Below are 20,471 nucleotides of genomic sequence, written 5' to 3'. Positions count from 1 at the left end.
ACCTCAGCATATAAGAAGTAGAATTCTCCTGAAGTTAGGCAAAGCATCTGGAATTCTGCATAAGTCAGAAGTGCACCAGTCAAACTCTGTTGCTGTGCTGAGCCACCAGCTGGACCGTAACAGACCTTAAACAGCACCAGCTTCTCTGTGCTCATGGACTCAACGTGAGCTGGTACATAGTAGGTTCTCACTTGTGGTCTGCCAAAGGCCCCTATCAGTTCCACACCAAATACCAGACTAGGGAGGGCCTCCTGCCAGCTGCCTAACTTTGACAAGCAGAATTCTAAAATATGACTGCATAAGAATGAGGAAGTGTGTAGAGGAGGAAAGTGGGGGACTGCATTTTTCAGAGATCTTTTTATACAGTCCAGCCAAGGATTAATATTTACTAACCCATACTGGACATTCAAAGAACCCATATTTCTTCTTTCTTGCCTTCATTTCTTCTACAATTTCCTTCATTCCTCATGAGAAACATGCCACCTTGTCCCTTTACCTGTCTTCTTCCACCAAATTTCTCTTTTTTAGTCTCAACGTTGTATTTGTGCCTCCTAAAAGAGAAATACACTTTCTCCCAGACATACTTGTGGTGCAAACCTTGCTATTCTCCAAAGGACTTTGAGGGGGATCAGGAAATTAAATTTAGAACAATGTAGTTGAATAATACCATCTAAATGTCATATTAGCTTACCAAGTTGTCTTCCTCTTTCACTGCATCACTGTATCACCATCATCCCGTTGTTCATTGATTTACTAGAGCGGGAACCAGTAACGTCTCCATTTGTCCCAGTCCTGGGATTTTAGCACAGGACTCCTAACTTGTCTTTCCCAATGATTGGAGGCTCTTTCAGGGTCAGGGGAATAAGACCTGTTATTGTTACTGTTTGGCATATCGAATACACCACGGGGAGCTTGCCAGCTCTGCCGTAAATATGGAACTCTTCATGAATTTGCCTGTCATCCTTGCACAGGGGCCAAGCTAATCTTCTCTGTATTGTTCCAATTTTAGTATATGTGCTGCCGAAGTGATTGGCCTATTTAATCACCCAAATTTCCATGAAGCATCCTTGCTAGGGCTGAATGAGAAATAAGAAAACTGAGGCTCAGATGAAATAAAGCAGCTACTTGCAGGCCCTTGATGATGGGAGACAGAGGTGGTCCTGGGGATCACTTCTGACAGCAAAGCAGAAACTACCTCTTCCCCTCAGGGTGAAGAGGGCTGTGAACCAGCAATATTCAAGCATCAGGCAACAGGGAGTGGCTATGAAGGAGGCTGGAGGAGAGCGTCAGTGTCAAGAACCCAGGTTCAGATCAGAGAAGGATGAGGGTGAGCACTGGCTCAATAATAGTGACACTTGCCTTGCACGTGTGTGACCAGTCTGATCTCAATGCCCCTCCCTAGTGTGGGTTTGGATGTGGGGATGACAGGGGCCTTGTGACTGCCATTTGGGATTCCCAGAGCCACAATCAAATGTGGGATCTCGTGCATGTGTGACCAGGCAAACACAGGCATCACAACCAAGAAGGCAAGTTCCACCCTGTCTCAGCAACAAGAAAGAGAAAAGACAGGGGTTAATAAAAATAAATAACACCCAAGAATAGTAGTATATAATACCAGGAGGTTGGCTCCATATCTTGAAAGCTGGCCTAACATGCTGGAGGAAAGGCATCCCAGATAGAGAAGGGAACATCAAGTAAAATGTGATTGGAGATCCCGCGTGGGAAGGGAGATGTGTGCTGAAGGTAGACTAGAAACTGAACATGATGGCCACTCAATACCCCTATTGCAAACCACAACACCCAAAAGGAGAGAGAGAGAGAACAAATTGGAATGCCCTGTCACAGAGGTGGGGTGGGGTGGGGGGGATGAGATTGGGGGGTGGGAGGGATACTGGGTTCATTGGTGGTGGAAAATGGACACTGGTGGAGGGATGGGTCCTCAAACATTGTATGAGGGAAACACAAGCATGAAATGTGTAAATCTGTAAGTGTACCCTCACTGTGACTCACTAATTAAAAAATAAATAAATGTTTAAAAATAAAAATAAATAATAATAAAATAGAGTAGTGTCACGGGGTAATGGGGAGTTGTGGGAAATGGACATGAGGGTTTAGGGCTTGGGGTAATAAAATTGTGGGGAGTCAACTGTGGGGCCAGAGCCTCATGGGTGGGCAAGGGGCAATGAGATGACAGAGATGCCATTACTTCCTCCTCTGGTCTCTGCCCTTTCATCTCTGCCTCCATTTCCGGCATCTGTCCACTCACAGCTGGTCTTCAGCACCCTACACCCCAAGCGGTTGTGTTAGAGAGCTGGGGTGTGGTCTTAGGCTGGGGCTCAGTTTGCTCTGTCTCTCTCCTTCCTCATGCTCCTCTGCCTCTTGACGAAACCCCAGGGTTACATCTGCAAGGCTATGAGGTTTCTATCACTGCTCAGCCGTCAGGATGCAGGTGATGATCCATGCCCAGTGAGGGACTGAGCATGCCCCAGGATACAAGCTAAGTCAGGGAGGGATGCTAGTACATAGGCTGGGAACGAGGCCAGACACTTACTCCCCACTACAAACGCAGGGGTGGGGGTGGGTGGGCCCCACCTCCATCAGGGCTGAGCCAGAGGCCATAGCTTTGAGTATGTGGCCTCTGCCAGCTCCTGCTAGCCCCCCTCTGTCCTTAGGGGCTCCTTTCCCCCCTGGCTTACTGTTTATTGTTTTGAAAGCACATCTCAGTCTAGTGCTTTTGCTACAATAAATAGCTAATAATCTTTTCAGACTCTATTACTTGCTTCACAAAATAGTGGTTGGATGGGGTGCTTATTTAATTTTTTGCTGAGAGGAAAAGACTCAAAGGAAGACTCAGAGGAGCCCAGAAAACTCCACTCACATCTCAAATGCTGTTTATTGACTATTCATGTCCCAAGGCAGAGGGGTGACCCACCAAGTGGATCCCTGGAAGTTTGGCCACAGGGACCCCAGGTCACACAACTAAATATTATCAAGGACTCCAAAGAGCTTATGCTTATATAAATTAGATATTTTTATTTTTGTTTATAGCAGATTGGAGCGATAGCACAGAGGCTAGGGCATTTGCCTTGCACATGGCCAATCCGGGTTCGATTGCTCTATCCCTCTCGGAGAGCCTGGCAATCTACCGAGAGTAACTCGCCCGCACAGCAGAGACTGGCAAGCTACCCGTAGGTGTATTCAATATGCCAAAAATAGTAACAAGTCTCACGATGGAGATGTTACTGGTTCCCGATCGAGCAAATCGATGAACAATGGGACGACAGTGCTACAGTTCATAACAATTTTTTTTGGTCACACCAGAGTTCAAACTCAGGGCCACACATATGCAAAGGGAGTGTTCTACCCCTGAGCCATCTCTCTGGCCCTACCTTCCAGCCCCCTTAGTCTGAGAGAGTGGGTGCTGGCTGCCTGAAATGAAATGTGCTCCCTTATAAGACACAAGCTCAATATGCCTTCATTTCTTTCTTTTTTTTTTTTTTTTTTTTTTTGCTTTTTTGGTCACATCTGGTGATGCTCAGGGGTTACTCCTGGCTTTGCACTCAAGAATTACTCCTGGCGGTGCTCGGGGGACCATATGGGATGCCGGGGATCGGACCCGGGTCGGCCGAGTGCAAGGCAAACGCCCTATCCGCTGTGCTATCGCTCCAGCCCCAATATGCCTTCATTTCTAAGTGAGTTTGTTATCTCACCTGACAAGAAGCCCTACGGGGAAAAGTGGAAGGGCTAGCAGCTTTAGCCGCTTCACAATCATCCTTAATGACTCAGCCCCTTTACATTTTCCATCGCTACAGGCTACTTATTCAGCCTCCTCTCTCACGCACACAAAATGGCTGCAGAAGCCCCCATAATTATATGCAAACACAGTACCTTCACCAGAAAATTCATTGTTTTCTTTGGACTTCTGGATATTAGCAACATTTTCCCAAAAACTTTTCTTAGAATCACCAGATGGACTTACAGGTCATATTTGTCTTCCTAGAGTTGCTGAAACAGAGTGCCACAAGGCAAATGATTTAGAATCACAGAGATGCATAGTTTCCATGTTATAAAAGTTAAAGAATGACCGTCACACCCCTCCAGCTTTATCTGAGACTGGACTAACAAGCAAATTGACCAAACAAACTGGTAGGAGTAAAAGGTCAAATTTAGTTACATATATAACATATGACATGACTGTGAGTATGTGTAAAGCAAATGGGAAAAACCAGAGGGGGGTAAGTGAATTTATCCTGTGCTAAAGAATAGGGCTCATGGCAAGAAAAGGAAGTCTTACATGAGGAAGAGTGTTGTATTCACATGACAATACCTTGCCTTCAGATGTTTGCCCTGCATGAACATAGATATCTGTTATTAAAAGGTCATTCAAAAAAATGTCCAAAAGTTTAAACAGTCTAAATCCCCAAATCCTCAGCAATGCCCCAACCTTAGTGCTACTTAACAAGGACACGGGCTAGAAAGGGTGAACTCTGGAAATCTTGGGAAAAATCAACCTAAATATTTTGGAGGCACCTGAAATTAACATGTCCATAAAACAAGGTCTCCCGTGAGACCTGAGCCTGAGCATCCTTATTTCATCCTGCTTCAGGAGACCCCAGATCTCCCTTCTTGGTACCAAGAAGGCCCCAGTCTTGGCACCAGTCTCCACAAGATGCCTTTTCTCTGTCTCTTCAACCGTCTTCCCTTGGTGTGATTCTGTTCCTGTGTCCCCTCACTCCCCCTTCTAGAAGGAAACCAATTATATATACCATTAGCCCATCTACCTTCCTCTTCTGGAATTCCTGACAAGGAAGCAAAGTCTCAGCAGGGGGAAGTTTCTGGTTCCTAATGCCCCTTGTAACATGCTTGCATGTTACAGGGGCATTATTTGGGATGTGTAGGGAAGATTTTTCCAGAAACCCTAATATCAGGAACATCTCCAACTGTGCCCAGAGCAGTGAAGCTGCAAAAGCCATTGGGTCACCTGGGGAAACACCAACCCTGGGGATTAATCAGGGCAGTGCTGGGCAGTTGGCCGGGGGAAGAGGACAGACAGGAGATAAACAGGGCTCTGGGCCCAGGGATGCAGTTCAAGCGGTAGAGCATATGCCTAGCGTGTGCCAGACCCTGAGTTCCCTGCCCGGTATCACAAGGCCCCAAGCATGTAAACAACAGTGTGAAATGAAAAGAAATCAATCCAGAGCTGGGCCAGAGACACACACTGGAGGAGAACTCAGATGGCTGCTCATGCCCCCTGACTGCCTGTCCACTGGCTCGCCTGTCTCTCTGCCTCCTCTCCGCCCCCCAGAAATGCACCCTTGCCGCCTACCCACCTTTGGGTTTACTTTAAGGACTTGGAGCCCAACCTTAAGCTTCATATTACCTGATAATCAGCTCTTCTGCCTCTCTCTGTTGGGGAGCAAGGGAAGAAAGAGCGGGAACGATTGCCCTGTTTGGTGTAAATACTGCCCTCCATTTTCCCCATCATACTCACCCTGCACTATGGTTTTGATAATAAAAAAATAATTTAATCAAACAAATTTGGGGGATCAGGAGTAGAAGCCAAAGAAATCCCTCCTAGCTTTAAAACATAGTCGCTATTTCTTTGCATTATTTTGTTTGTTTTGTTTTTAGACCTTTGGCTATGAGTCTTGTTTTGGAGCTCAGATGTATTTAAAAACCAGGGCAAATGACTGACAGCAGTGATGCCTATTTTCCTAATTGTGGAGTTGAAGGGAGGCAGAAGAAAAAAACAAGTGAAAATCACCCAGATATAATTCCCCCCCCCAAAAGAGCCACTGTTATTGTCCTGTTGGGTCTGTCTAGTTTCATTTCTCCTCTCTAAGCATTCTAAAATAAATGTTTGAGATTGAGCTATAAATGCAGAGCCTGTCAGCCCTGGTTATCCAGAGACACAGATACAGGTCTGAGAACAGAACAGAAACTTGGAGGTGCGACCTACTTGCTACCAGAGCTTGCCAAGTCAGACCACGGAGGCTTAGGTTGCTGGGATCACTGAGGCCTCTTCGCCTCCACCTCATGGTGGACTGGAGGCAGCTCTCGGGTCTCCTGTGTGTCCTGTGCCTCTGGTTGGATCGTCGCAAAGGCGCCCACCCCAAGTGTTTCTTTACCTGGAGTTTGTTTTCACACAGTGAGCCTCAGGGTGGAGAGGATAGGTCCTGGAGCACCTCAGCAATGCTGGCCATGGATCCTGTGCTGCCCCCACTGGGCTCAGACCCTTGGAGGCAGTGGGAGCCACTGATGGTGGCTTAGCCTGGGGATCCCCCCTGTGTCAACCTGTACTCATCCTTGCCCACGCAGAGAGGAGTCACCCTCAGCACACTCTCGGTTGGCCCAGCTTGGAGCATGTGCCAAGCCAGGCTCCTGACTGGGGTGGTGGTGGGGGATTCTTCTGTGGTTTGGGAACTCATTCAAGTGCATTGTGAAGCTGAGCCCCATCTTGTCGTCCTGGCCCCCTTGCTGCCTCCCCTCTGTCCTCTTCTCCTCTTGCACCCTCAGCTCTCCACTCCACACCGAAGCGCTGGTCTGCCTCCCTCTCTCTCCCCTCATGCTTCCTGCCTGGGCCTGCCTCCGCCCTGCACCCTCTTTCTTTCTGTGTGGAAGGGAAAGGTTAAGTGGAGACACGCTTGCTGTCTGTTGCGATAGAGAGGCAGCAACTTTCTCCCTTAATCAATCTGTCAGGCATGGTTAGGCTGCAGGGAACTCAGGCTGCTCACAGGCTGACAGCTTCCAGCACACACACACACACAGAGAAACACTCACATGCACACATACATCAGTACACAAACAGGTCCACACTTGAACCCCTGTGTACATATAGACACACACAGATATGCACACACAGGTACACATGCCAAGTATATCTGTACACACTGGAGTCAACTTGCATACACTCTGGCACTTGCGCACACATGTACACATGCTTCTCTGTATACAAAGACATTGGCACATGCACCCGCATGGAACACAGATCCTCACACTAGTGCACACTAGCAAGCACTCCTCACATGTAACCTGCCGAGATTAGGTCTGGAGCATCACTGTTTTGCAGAACCTGCTTACAGAGAAGCTGCCGCATGGTGACTCCTGTCCTCAAGTCTTTAACTCACCTGCAGCATGGACAGAGACACTCCCAGGGCACAAGTGTGTTGGAAGCTGGGGAACACTAGCCCTCAGGAGCACGGAAAACTCTGGTCACTGAACAAACAAGTAAAGGTTAGGAGGCGCTAAGGCAGGGATGGGGTGGGGGGCAGAGGGGCTGGGCAGGGCCAGGAAGAGACACTAATACACTTAGTTCTGGGAGCAGATTGCTAGGGTTCAATTGCTAGGGTTCAAGTTTTCTGCACCATTTCTGTGGGACCTGAGGCAAGTCATTAAATTTCTCTGTGGCTCAGTTTTCTCAACTATGAGTGGGGCTAGAAGACTCCTCCGTGGCCGTGAAGGGAACTGATTTCTGAGCTGCTCAGGACAGGGCCTCTTAGCACGAAGGGGACATCTCTAATCCAGAATGACCTATGATGGGCTTGTCCTTGTCCTTCCCATGATGGACATTCAGAGACACAGCACAAACACAGGGCACAGAACCCAGCCCTGAGCTTAGAGGAAGAGGTGAGAGGGCAATGCCTGAAGTACAAAGGGCCCCAGGAGGCTGGACTTGACACCCACACCGTGTGACCCACAGCTGAGATGGCCAAGCCACGCTGCTCTCAGCAGAAATGAAGGGTGCCCTCCCAAGAAAGGACCCTGAAGCCAAATCCCCTTCCAGCTCACTCTCTTGATTTTTGGGCCACCACTCAGTGAAGCTCAGGGGTTACTCCTGGCTCTGCACTCAGGGATCACTCCTGGCATTCTGAGGACTATAAATGATGCCGGGGATCAAACCTGGGTCAGCCATGTACAAAGCAAGTACCTGCCCTCTGTACTATTGCTCCAGCCCCTGGAATCAAAATTCACAATTCACTGCAGATGCATCACACCAAGAGGGCAGGACTTCCCTGTATCCTCTGTGGGGGAAGTCCCCAAACTCAGGGTCTAGGATATGCTGCACGAAACTGCTCCCCAAAGACCTTCTTCTTTCCTCCTCCTCACCACCACACCTCTGCCTTCTCCCCAACACCTCCACCACAGAGAAAGGCTGTGCAGTAAACTCACTCTGCTGGCACCTTAAAATAAGGCAAGCGGAATGGTTCAAACACACTGAGGACAAGGTGTTCTCAGGGGCTCTGCACTCAGTCCAGATCAAATCCCAAACACCCCTCGCCCCAGTCCGGCATCCCTGCCTCTAAAGTGAGGATCCCCACCTGAAGTGGTTCTGCTGCAGATGCTCATGGTCAGGATCACAATTGGTATGAGCAGAAGAGAAACACAGTCCTGTTCTCAGGAAGCCCAAGTCTGAGGGGACACAGTCCCTGTCCCCAGGAGGGGCCTGAAGGGAAGACTTCAAGTATGTGAAACAGGACTTGGAGCAGGCTTTTTCCTATCGGAGAATGTCTCTAGTTGGCAACTACAGAGTAACATCTGGTCAAGGATTTGGGGGAAGGTGGACAGAGCCAGAAGCAGGCCATGGCGTGTCACTCTGGGGTGGGTCCGGATCAGCAGAGCAGGACACAGTCCCCCTGGCAGGCCCAGAGCAGTCTCACCTTCCTTTCACACAGTCTTTCAAAGACTTCTCATGCTCTTTGTGCTGACAGGACCACGGGTCCTCATTGGACAGAAGCAGCACCCGCCATCCTGCCGCAGGAACTTGCCCCCCAGGAAGAACAGGAACATGTTTGAAGGGAAGCAGAGTTCTCAGTATACTGTGGCCTGGGGCTGGAGGTCAAAGATTAAAGATCTCCCCACACTTCTGAACCTGGGTCACCTGCAGCCCGATGCGTGCTTCATGAGTGCTGGTCACTTATCACTTAGGGGGGTGGAGCACTGCCACTTGGCTTTAGGCTTACTCTGGGCTCCGCCAAGTCACCCCCTCATACCCTAGAAAGGCACTTGGATGTAAGTAGTCAACCTGAGAGAAGAACTTGAAATCTCCAGCGGGGTGCAAAGCTGGAAGCAGGGTGTAAGGGTTGGGTATGAGTCTTCTCTGGGGAGCAGGGGATATCTAAACACTGGGCACTCTTGTCAATTACACGTCATTTCCCGAATTCTGCAGTTCATGGATATCATTGTCCCAAGGGATTTAATAACAACCTGGGTGTGTGTGTGTGGAGGGGGGCTGCCCTGTGCTGCAGTGCCCTTGGGGCAGCATGACAAGGGGTAGGAGAACCATCTGCTGCTTAACCACAGCCCCTGGAGGAAGTGACATCTCTGTAGGGGACCACGCTATACTCTGGACAGATTCTCAGCTGAAGCTCACACAGCCTGAGCCTCCCCTTGTCTTGATCATTGTTTGATCTGTAGAGCTCTGCATGCAGTAGGTGCTCAGTACTTGCAGGAATGTAGGAGGAAGGCCTCTGCAATAACTTCTTGGGGCACATCTCTCCCTCTCAGCACATCTACACGCTTGCCCCAAGCAAGAGCAGTTTGTGAATTCCTCATTTCCCACAAGCCTGTCATGTAAGACATGTGCCAGGAAGATGCTGCAGGCTTCCGGGAGGCAGGACATGCTGGAGTTCTGTCTGGGATGAGGGCTAGGAAGCAGAGCCAGAGGTTGGATGGGGACAGAGCAGCAGTGGAGGTAGAGGAGGCTGATGGAGAAAGATTATAAGTGTCGAGACCACCTGGAGAAGAGGCAGGAGATTATTTCTCCTTCCTCATCAAATCGGCTGGCCTGTGGGGGTTCCAGTGCAGCTGGCTCCTGCCTTCTGAAGGCGACTGTGGATGCCATGTTGTACAAAGACACAGAGAAAAAGACATTTTAAGACAGGAAGCTCATACAAAGGAGGTTTTGGGACAAATGAGGAGGCTCCACCAGGGGCCTGTGCAGCCCTTACAGTGTCAAAGGAGTTGCAAACAGCAAGGAATTGTCTCCAGCATGGCATGAGCAGGAACTAAAGGGGAAAGAGTTCTGGAGGCTGCAGTAAGTGAATGAAGAAGGAAAGAGGATGGGAGGGAAGCAAGCATGGGAGCAGGAATTCCATCTGGGATCTCCTCTCTAGAGTTGTATTTTCTCTAGATACCAACAAACAAACATGAATACCTCCCAGCAGAAAATGAATTTAAGGATGCCTTAGACAGTGCTTTGCTGTAGAATGAAGTGTAACAAGTTCATTCAAAGTTCTGCAGTCTAAAACAACATTCAATGATTTTCACATTTATTGCTTTTCCTTCTCCAATTCTTTCACACTCGTCCCTTCCAGATATGGGGGGTCTTTGCCTCCTCCCCTAGAATCTGAAAGGAATTCAGCCACTAGGTGCTCAACAACTCTGAAATGGCCTGTCTCTAGAGTTTGTGTTCAGTATGTCATAAATACTATTCTAAGTAGCTATTCTTTTGCAGATGGCTGAAAGAAAAGGACACTAATGGATGAAAAAGTGTTTCAAGCCACATATAATGTCACAGAGAGCTTTTTAGTCATGGCAGTTCTTCCTTCAGGGTCACAGAAACATTTGTTGCACACTTGGCAGTGGGGCTAGTGGAAACAGTTCTCTGTTACTGTTGCAGGTGACTTATGTGAAGGGGTAAGAGAGGTAGTAACCTGGGGGGGAGGGTCTACCATGTTCTTATTTAGCCCCCTGTCACTCAGGAAGAGCCCTGGAGGATTGGGGCTCAACTGATCAAATCTACTCTGAGCACCTACATGACTTGCTTCTCATCAGCTCCACATGTCAGTTGTCAAACTGCACCCAAGTCCCACTCAGTCTTCATGACACAGGGATTTATCCCTCCACCAATTTCTCGGAGTCATCAATGGGCTCTGGCCATAGCAAGGAATTGATCATTGCAGGAAAAGAAAATCAGACCTCACCCCTGCCCAGGTACTTGGCTCTGGTCTGTTGCCTACCCTCCCAGAAAATAATTTCAGGGATGAGATGCACAATGAAGTAAGTTATAGTTATTTGGAAAATGTGAATGGAGAAGAAGAAAATTGTGTGCTCCAAAAGGAATCTTCAGAGCAGAGAGTCCAGTATCTCAAGTAGATCCGTGGACAACATACCCCCTCCCAGTGGGGAAATACTCAGGAATACACAGCTAAAGCAGAGATGCCAGCCAGCCAGATTGGGGAAATGCAGGCCTTTTCCTCTTCCTCAGCCTTTTTCCCAAATTGCCCCACCCACCTCAGGGTCTATGTGAGAGTGTTGTCAAAAGGGAGAGTTTAGAACTATCAGTGGTCTCCTTTGATATTCTTAGCATGACTTTTGTTCGGTCTTGAAGCCTCTCTTCTCAAGGGGGTCCAGAAGATGCTCTGGGCCTAGAATTCTACATTTCAAAGGCTTGCCAGGACCCTTGTGGTTCCTGTATTTCAAAGATCTTCATGTGTTTGTAGTGGTTTGCTTTCCAATGTCTTTCCCAATATAAATTAGCAAGGACTTCTTTCTTCTGCCTGGAAAGATTATCTCCAGTCTTTTAGAGTGCTGCCCATCCTTTCTTGATCTCCAATCAATCAGACTGCTCTCACATTCTCTCTGACCTCAGCTTGCACACCTTTACAAACTTTAAGAGCTGTGGTTGCCCCCGTATCCAGAGGCAGTGTATGCCTCAAGGATTTGGGCAAGGTTCTGACCTCATAGCATCCAACCAGCTCATTGGCCTTGTTGTTCTGCATCCCTTCCCATACTCTGTGGCCCACACACCTCAGCTCTTAGAGATGATGCCTTTATTTCGGCCCTAGGGGACCAAAGGCAAAATGCAGAGTGATTTGGAGAGTCCTACTGCACATTGTGTCTCTTGAGCAAAGACTCAGGATTAAGAATGAGGAGAAGCACCAAAATGGGGTTTGGAGGAACTTTCCTCAAGATAGTCGAAGCCATCTATCACAAGCCTATGGCAAGCATTATCCTCAATGGGGAAAAGCTAAGGGCCTTTCCTCTAAGATCAGGCACAAGACAAGGATGCCCACTCTTTCCACTCCTCTTCAATATAGTACTGGAAGTACTTGCGATAGCTATTAGACAAGAAAAAGAGATTAAGGGCATCCAGATAGGAAAGGAAGAAATCAAACTCTCACTATTTGCAGACGATATGATACTATATCTAGAGAAGCCCAAAGCCTCTACTAAGAACTCTTAGAAACAATAGACTTATACAGTAAAGTTGCAGGCTACAAAATCAATACCCAAAAATCCAGGGCCTTCCTATATGCAAACAATGAGGCAGAGGAAAGTACATGAAAAAAGCAATCCCATTCACAATCGTGCCCCAGAAAATCAAGTACCTCGGAATTAGCTTCACTAAGGATGTAAAAGACCTCTACAAAGAAAATTATAAAACGCTACTCCATGAAATAAAAGAGGACATGAGGAAATGGAAACATATACCCTGCTCGTGGATAGGGAGAATCAATGTTGTCAAAATGGCAATACTCCCCAAAGCATTATACAGATTCAAAGCGATCCCTATAAGGATACCTATGACTTTCTTCAAAGAAATGGATCAAGCAATCCTAAAATTCATATAGAACAACAAACGTCCACGGATAGCTAAAACAATTCTTGGGAAAAAGACAATGGGAGGCATTACCCTCCCCAACCTCAAACTTTACTACAAAGCAGTAACAATTAAAACAGCATGGTACTGGAAAAAAGGCAGAGCCACAGACCAATGGAACTGGGTGGAATATCCCTACACACAACCCCAAGTGTATGATCATCTAATCTTTGATAAGAAGCAAGAGACGTGAAGTGGAGCAAGGAAAGCCTCTTTAACAAGTGGTGCTGGCACAACTGGACAACCACATGCAAAAAAAAATGAGCTTAGACCTTGACCTGACACCATGCACAAAAGTCAGATCAAAATGGATTAAAGACCTCAACATCAGACCACAAACCATAAAGTACATTGAAGACAAGGTCGGCAAAACCCTCCACAGTATTGAAGATAAAGGTATCTTCAAAGGTGACATAGAACTAAGCAATCTAGTAAAATCAGAGCTCAACAAATGGGAATACATTGAACTAAAAAGCTTCTGCACCGCAAAAGATACAGTGACCAGAATACAAAGACTATCCACAGAATGGGAAAGGATATTTACACAATACCCATCAGATAAGGGGTTGATATCAATGATATATAAAGCACTGGTTGAACTCTACAAGAAGAAAACATCCAACCCCATCAAAAAATGGGGCGAAGAAATGAACAGAAACTTCACCAAGGAAGAGATACGAACGGCCAAAAGGCACATGAAAAAGTGCTCTACATCACTAATCATCAGAGAGATGCAGATCAAAACAACCATGAGATACCACCTCACACCACAGAGAATGGCACACATCCAAAAGAACAAAAGCAACCACTGTTGGAGAGGATGTGGGGAGAAAGGGACCCTTCTACACTGCTGGTGGGAATGCTGACTAGTTCAGCCCTTTTGGAAAACAATATGGACGATTCTCAAAAAACTAGAGGTTGAGCTTCCATTTGATCCAGCAATACCACTGCTGGGAATATATCCCAGAGAAGCAAAAAAGTATAGTCAAAATGACATCTGCATTTATATGTTCATCGCAGCACTGTTTACAATAGCCAGAATTTGGAAAAAACCTGAGTGCCCTACAACAGATGACTGGCTGAGAAACTTTGGTACATCTATACAATGGAATATTATGCAGCTGTTAGAAAAAATGAGGTCATGAAGTTTGCATATAAGTGGATCAGCATGGAAAGTATCATGCTAAGTGAAATGAGTCAGAAAGAGAGAGACAGACATAGAAAGATTGCACTCATCTGTGGAATATAGAATATTAGTATAGGAGTCTAACACCGAGGAATAGTAGAAATAAATACCAGGAGGCTGTCTCCATGGCTTGGACACTGGTCCCTCATTCTGGGTAACTCAGAGAAGGGATCACCAAGTAAAATGTGGTAGGAGGTCATAGGGGGGAAGGGTGACGAGTGCTGAATTTAGAGACTGAACACAATGGCCACTCAACACCTTTATTGAAAACCATAACACCTAATCAGAGAGAGAGAACAAAAGGGAATACCCTGCCATAGTGGCAGTGTGGGGTGGGGGCGGTGGGGCTGGGGAGGGTGGGAGGGAAGCTGGGTTTACCGGTGGTGGAGAATGGGCACTGGTGAACGGATGGGTTCTCGAACTTTGTATGGGGGAAACATGAGCACAAAAATGTATAAATCTGTAACTGTACCCCCACGGTGATTCACTAATAAAATGAAAAAAAAACAAAAAAAATTAAAAAATAAAATCATTTAAAAAAAAAAAGAATGAGGAGAAGGCTCTGGATCAGGAAGTTCTGCAGGGGAATCAGCCAGGGGATGCCTATGCTAAAGGAGCAGTGATCAGAGCAGGTGTTCATTCTTCGTGAATGTTTCTTATCCCTCTTCGTAAATTACCGTCTCATGCTGTAAGTGGGAATTTACTCTCTCTGCTTCAAGTTGCCTGTATGTCTGTTATCACCTCTCCTTTCTTCTTCTTTTTTTGTTATCTCCAACACTTTTTTTAAAAAATTAAATCACACAAAAAATTAAATCACCATGAGATACCAGTTACAAAGCTGATCATGGTTGGGTTTCAGTTATACAGAGTTCCAACACCCATCCCTCCACCAGTGTACATTTCCCACAACCAATGTTCCCAATATTTCTCCCGCCACCCTCCCCCTGTCCTGTCTCTATGGCAGGCACTTTCCCTCTGTATCTCTGTCTCTGTCTCTCCTTTTGGGAATTATGGTTTGCAATATGGATACTGAGAGGTAATCATGTTTGTTCCTTTACCTACTTCCAGCACACAGTTTTATCCAGAGTGATCGTTTCCAAATATCTTTGTCATAATAGTCCCTTCTTATTCCAACTGCCTTCTCTCTCAGTACTTAAGGCAGGCTTCAACCATGGATCAAGTCTCTTGTCCCTTATTTTTACTGTACTTGGGTATTAGTCTCATATTATGATTTTTTTGTATCCTACAAATGAGTCCAGTCATTCTATGTCTGTCCCTCTCCTGTGTGCCTCTGATCACCTTTCCCTTTATCCTTCCATGTGCTGCTTTCTCTACATTTTGTCCTTCTTGGTCTTTTGTTCTCATACAATAGAAAGCTCAGCAAATAGAAGCCAAATATTTGCTGACCTCCTAAGAGTATATATTGTTCTTAGGAAGTCCACCTTCAGTTTCTGAAAGTCTTCTACTGAAACACATTAGGTGTCAGAATTAATGATCTTTAACACATTAGGTGTCAGAATTAATGATCTTTGAAGGCAGATTAACTTTCCTTTCTTTTTACATAATATTTTAAAATTTTTTGTAGTGATCTCTTTCAAACCTTTATTTATTTATTTATTTATTTATTTTTTAAATAAACGTTATTGAATCACCATGAGAAGGAAAGACACCATGAGAAGGGAAGAGAGAGGGGAGAGAGAGAGAGATACAGAAAGAGAGAAAGAGAGAGAGAGAGAGAGAGAGAGAAGAAAGGTGCCTGCCAGACAGCACAGAGGCAAAGGTAGTCTGGGGTGGGGGTAAGGGGTGGAGGTGATGGTAGAGGGAAACTGGGGAATTGGTGGTGGGAAATGTACACTGGTGTAAGGATGGGTATCGGAACATTCTATGACTGAGATCCAAGCATTAACTTTCCATTTAATGGCTTATAAGTATGTTGGCTCCACTGATTGTGACAAAATACAGAGTCTTTCTCTTTCAGAAAAATGCCTCTCAATTTGCTGCAGAAAATGAATGCAATGTCATTTTTCTTAATGTGAACAAACTAAATACATGTGCTTGTGGATTGCATGAAAATATTGGGCCAAGTAAGAACGATTTGGGAGAAGCACTCCAAGGAAGGTCCTCACCTCTTTTCTTCCCGTTCTCCCCAGCTCCAGATGGCCCTAGACAAGGGATAAGGTCTCTGTTCACCCCCACACTTCCTGGAAGAAGGTAAATGAGGAAAGGCTTACCTCCCAGGTATCTGCCCCATCACCTGATTTGCCGGCAGGCATCCCCCCACATCCTTTTGCCCCCACTTCCCCATCTGGGAGCTAAACTGTCATCACTTTAAGCATGCAGATGACTAATGCTCAAACAGAATTCTCAGTAAACTCAGAGGAGGGGCAGAAAACTGCAGTTTGGTCCTCATCCCCATTCTCGGCTAGGGGATGACATTTTACCAATGTAAAATGTCACATCTGCCTTTCACATCTGCCTTTCCTGGGCTCTATTAGTATTTGCTTCATTAAGCAGGAAGGTGTCCATTCAACCTGCGGGATTCCAGGCTGTGTACCTAGGTACACAACACCTAGATGTGGGCAAGGACTGTGAAGGTGGCATGCCAAATCCAGGATGGAAAGCTTTGGGATTAGGGTGGGGTATTAAGAACAGCAAAGGCTGAAGATGCCCCTGGCTTCCTTTTCTGACTTATGGGAGAATGGTTTGTAAATCTCTCAGCACTTCTGAGCTCAAGCTGAGGCACTTTGACCTTTACTCGAAGGCTATTTGACTCTACAGAGTCGAGGACCCTCTGAGGTCAGAAAATTGCCTCTGCCTCCATCAAGTCACAGGTCCTACCTACATTTGCTTCTCATGGACTCTGCAGGGAGACAGGGGATACCACCTATGGGGATGGATTTGCAAAATCTTACAGGTTTTCAGAGGTTCTTGAGGGCAACTTCTGATGGTTAGGGTAGCACTGTAGCACTGTTGTCCCGTTGTTCATTGATTTGCTTGAGTAGACACCAGTAACGTCTCTATTGTGAGACTTATTACTGTTTTTGGCATGTTGCATATGCCACGGGTAGCTTGCTAGGCTCTGCTGTGCAAGCGGGAAACTTTCGGTAGCTTGCCAGGCTCTCCAAGAGGGATGGAAGAATCAAACCCTGGTCGCCAACATGCAAGGCAAATGCCCTACCCACTGTGCTATCACTCTAGGTAGTTAGGGTAAGAAGAAACATTTGCTTCATCGTCAAAAACTTTTCCCTGACTTGGAGGAAACTGAGGCCCAAAGGGAATGGGAAAACAGATCCAGAGATACTCCAGAGAACTTACATAGTAAGCAAGTGTAAGGGAAAACTAGTCTTCCATGCTTACTGCCTCTGCACTCCCTGACTCAGATTCTCAACCCCAGGCCTGGCTGCTCCTTAGAACTTAAAATAACCACAGCCTGACTAAGACTCAGACTAATGAACTAAATCAGAATCTCTGAAGATGGCTATTTTTGTCTTTTAAAATCTATGTATGAAGTCACTTTTAATAGGGCCACACATGGTTGTGGCTGGGGTGAGGCTGGAGGGCAATGTGGTGCCAGGAATCAAACTCAGGGACTCCTGGAAGATAGATAGGAGGGTGCTCTACCACTCAAGTCATATAACTGGCCCTAAAAAGAAAACGTCTCCTTGAAATATAAAAAATCATTCCTTTTAGAAGGAATATATAGATTTTATAGATTAAAGATAATGTATAGATTATATATTGGGGCTACACCTGGCAGTTCTCAGGTCTTACTTCTAGCTGTACACTCAGGGATGATTCCTTAAAAAGCTCAGGGGACCATTCATTTGAGGTACACAGATCCAACCCATGTTGGCCATGTGCCAAGCAAGTATACAAACCAAGTGACTCGCTGTCCTATCTCGACAGTTCCAAGTATATGAATTCTAAGTGTTCTCTCTGAAGCACATTCACAAACTGACCACACATGTGAAACTAGTGCCCAAATCAGATAAAGTAGGGCATCCTATACTCCTATCTGCCCCCTTCCTGTCACCCAATAAAGAGAAAGCATATCCTGAATCTGGGTTAGTTTAGTCTGTGAATTGGGTACAGATTCTTATTGAAATGTGTTCTCTTTAGGCATGTGGCTCTCTATTAACCTTATATTTGTGAGAGTCATCCGTATTGTGACTTGTAATCATACATGTTCATTTTCCTTGCTCTCCAGAACCTCATTGCACTATATGCCAACCTCAATCTATCAGTTCTATGACTGATGAGTAGAGAAACGGTTTCAGGCTTGGCTTACATGAAGAGTCTTCTTTTCTGTGCGTGTCTCTTGGGTCTTAGAGGGCATGGTTGTCCAGTGCAGAGGGGATCCCTAGAAGTTTCTAGTCTGATCATGTGATATCCACTTTTGCTAAAGGGCATTAGAGAGTGAGCAGATGTCTCCCCTCCCAGCCAGCACTGGATATTGTCCATACTTTTCTCTTTTTGTGGAAGTGCATAGCTAGCAGTGCTCAGGCGTTATTTTCACTCTGTGCTCAGGGGTCACTCTTGGCAGTGTTCAAGGACACATATGTTATGCTGGGAATACAAGGCAAGCACATTAACCTCTGTACTATATTTCTGGCCCTTGTCTTTTTCTCTAAAGGAACACACTTGGCAAGATAAGGTAAGAAATACCTAACCTGGAGAGAAGGAAGCACAATTTCCAGCCCCTAAAAATGCTGCACCAGTGATCAAGCTGGTGGACAGAGTCAAGCTCCTGTTCTCACAGAGCATCCTATGAATGAAGTGATCATCACGGACCAGCCCTGCTGGAGCCATCTTTATTAATAACAAAGGGAAGGTCACTGAGCTATATAAAATAGGAAAATTGACATCTGATACCAACTGAAAGGGAGAGATATTAATGATTGTTTGTTGACAGGGAGGCAGGAACCAGCCCCCAATCCCCTCCCCAAATGGGGACCTGGAAGCAAACATTTCATTTTGATGTCTGCCATCATAGTTCAGATAACCAGATTTCCCCCATCAGTATGAGGTGGAGACATCAATAATAAAGGGAAGATTTATCCTCCTAGTCACCCAAGCTCAGGGGGCCAGGTAGTGTCTCCAATCATAAAATCCAATAGGATGGTGCCTCAGGTCTCAACTGAGAACTATCTATGTCTCAGGTCAGCAGTGATCCCCACACACAAAGACACTGAGGTTATAACTCCCACAATTGGCAGCTGGAGCCCATCTGGGGCAAAGAACAGTATGCAGCAGCTGCCAACTCAGAGATGATCTCAGGACACACATGGCCAACACCTAAAGCCTCCTTAGATTCTTCCATATTTCTAAATATTCAGCACTTCCTGCCAGCAACACTTTGTTCCCAGCTGCTACAAATCTGAGGATTTCTCTAATTTCTGAGAAGGTTCTAGATCAATGACTCCAAGGTAACATTTTAAAAGCAATTCTTTCTTTAAATTTGCACACACACACACACACACACACACGCATGCATGCACGCACATCCCTTCCCTTCTCTCAGTGGATGCTTATTGTTGAGGTCACTGAGGACATGCCTGCTGTGGGGTGGTGACATGCCTTCTGTGGGGATAATCATTCACTACCTGGGGGTCATGCATCTGGTTTTGTGCATTGGGTCTCAGGCCTCTACGTTCTCAGGGGATTGCAATTTTTCTATGTGTGGCTCTCCAGGGGTGATGAGAGGAATTCTGCAATGCTCTCACACACACCTCCAGATTTGCTCTCCCATCCAACAAAGTCAGACATCCTTTTCTTTGTGATGCTTGCCAGAGGTCACACCCTTCGGTGTGTGACCTTTTCTTTGTGGTGCTTGCACATTCCTGGCTGCAGTATGCTGGAAATTGCTTGCAGTGTCAGGGATCACAGAGATTAAAGCTGCCAGAATCATGTTCAGTGAATATGGTAGCTCTGGGGATAAACCACAGCTGCATACTTGGAGGCGAAATTCTTTAGTCACTGAGCCATCTCCAGACCTCCTCAAAATCAGTTCATGCATCTGGTTTTCTAGCTTAATATGTCTTCAAGGATCATGCAATCCTTCTCTCTTTTCTATTGCCATTGACATATTGATCGAGAACTTCCTCTGCCAGACAGTTCTGTCTCACAACCCTATGGAAGAGTTGCTCTTGATCCTGCCTTTTATAGACTAAGAAACCTAAGGCACAGATAAGTGATAGAAATTATCCAGTATGACATACAGCCACATTATTAAGGCTTCTAATTTACTGTCAAGAAATAAAGATTCCTCCAAATAAACTATTATCTTCATAGCATGTATCATATACTTTTCAGGCTTTGTTCACATCATATAAACCCTCTGTATGGTGATGTTTTAGTTTTCCAGAACTGCAGCAAAAAGAATCACAGTCAGAGGGCCTTATGCAACGAAATATATTGTCTGGCAGTTCTGGAGTTTAGAAGTCAAAACCCAACATGTGGCCAGGGTCATGGTCCCTGGACAGACACCACAGAAGAATGTGTTCTTGGCCTCTCTCTCAGCTTCTCTAGGTCCTGTCACTCAAGGCAGAATAACTCTAGCCTCCCTATCATGGGATCTCTGTGACTCCATCCACAGTTTGATAAAGAGTCTGATATTATTGGATTAAGACCCACCATCATGAATTCATCTTCATTTGATGGCATCTGCAAGGACCTTCTTCTTTC

General features: G+C 46.0%; 1 non-coding gene across 1 annotated transcript; it reads right to left on the bottom strand.

Moving 5' to 3' along the window:
- Positions 1–926: 926 nt before the first annotated feature.
- On the bottom strand, positions 927–1,029 carry LOC129406742 (U6 spliceosomal RNA). The gene has a single exon (XR_008631201.1). It is a non-coding gene; the product is annotated as a U6 spliceosomal RNA (small nuclear RNA).
- Between the last annotated feature and the right edge of the window lie 19,442 nt (positions 1,030–20,471).

Source organism: Sorex araneus, chromosome 7 (assembly GCF_027595985.1).
Source record: "Sorex araneus isolate mSorAra2 chromosome 7, mSorAra2.pri, whole genome shotgun sequence".
In the NCBI taxonomy this organism is placed as follows: domain Eukaryota; kingdom Metazoa; phylum Chordata; class Mammalia; order Eulipotyphla; family Soricidae; genus Sorex; species Sorex araneus.
The sequence above is the reverse complement of the archived record's forward strand: the minus strand, read 5'-3'. Positions and strand labels throughout refer to the sequence as shown.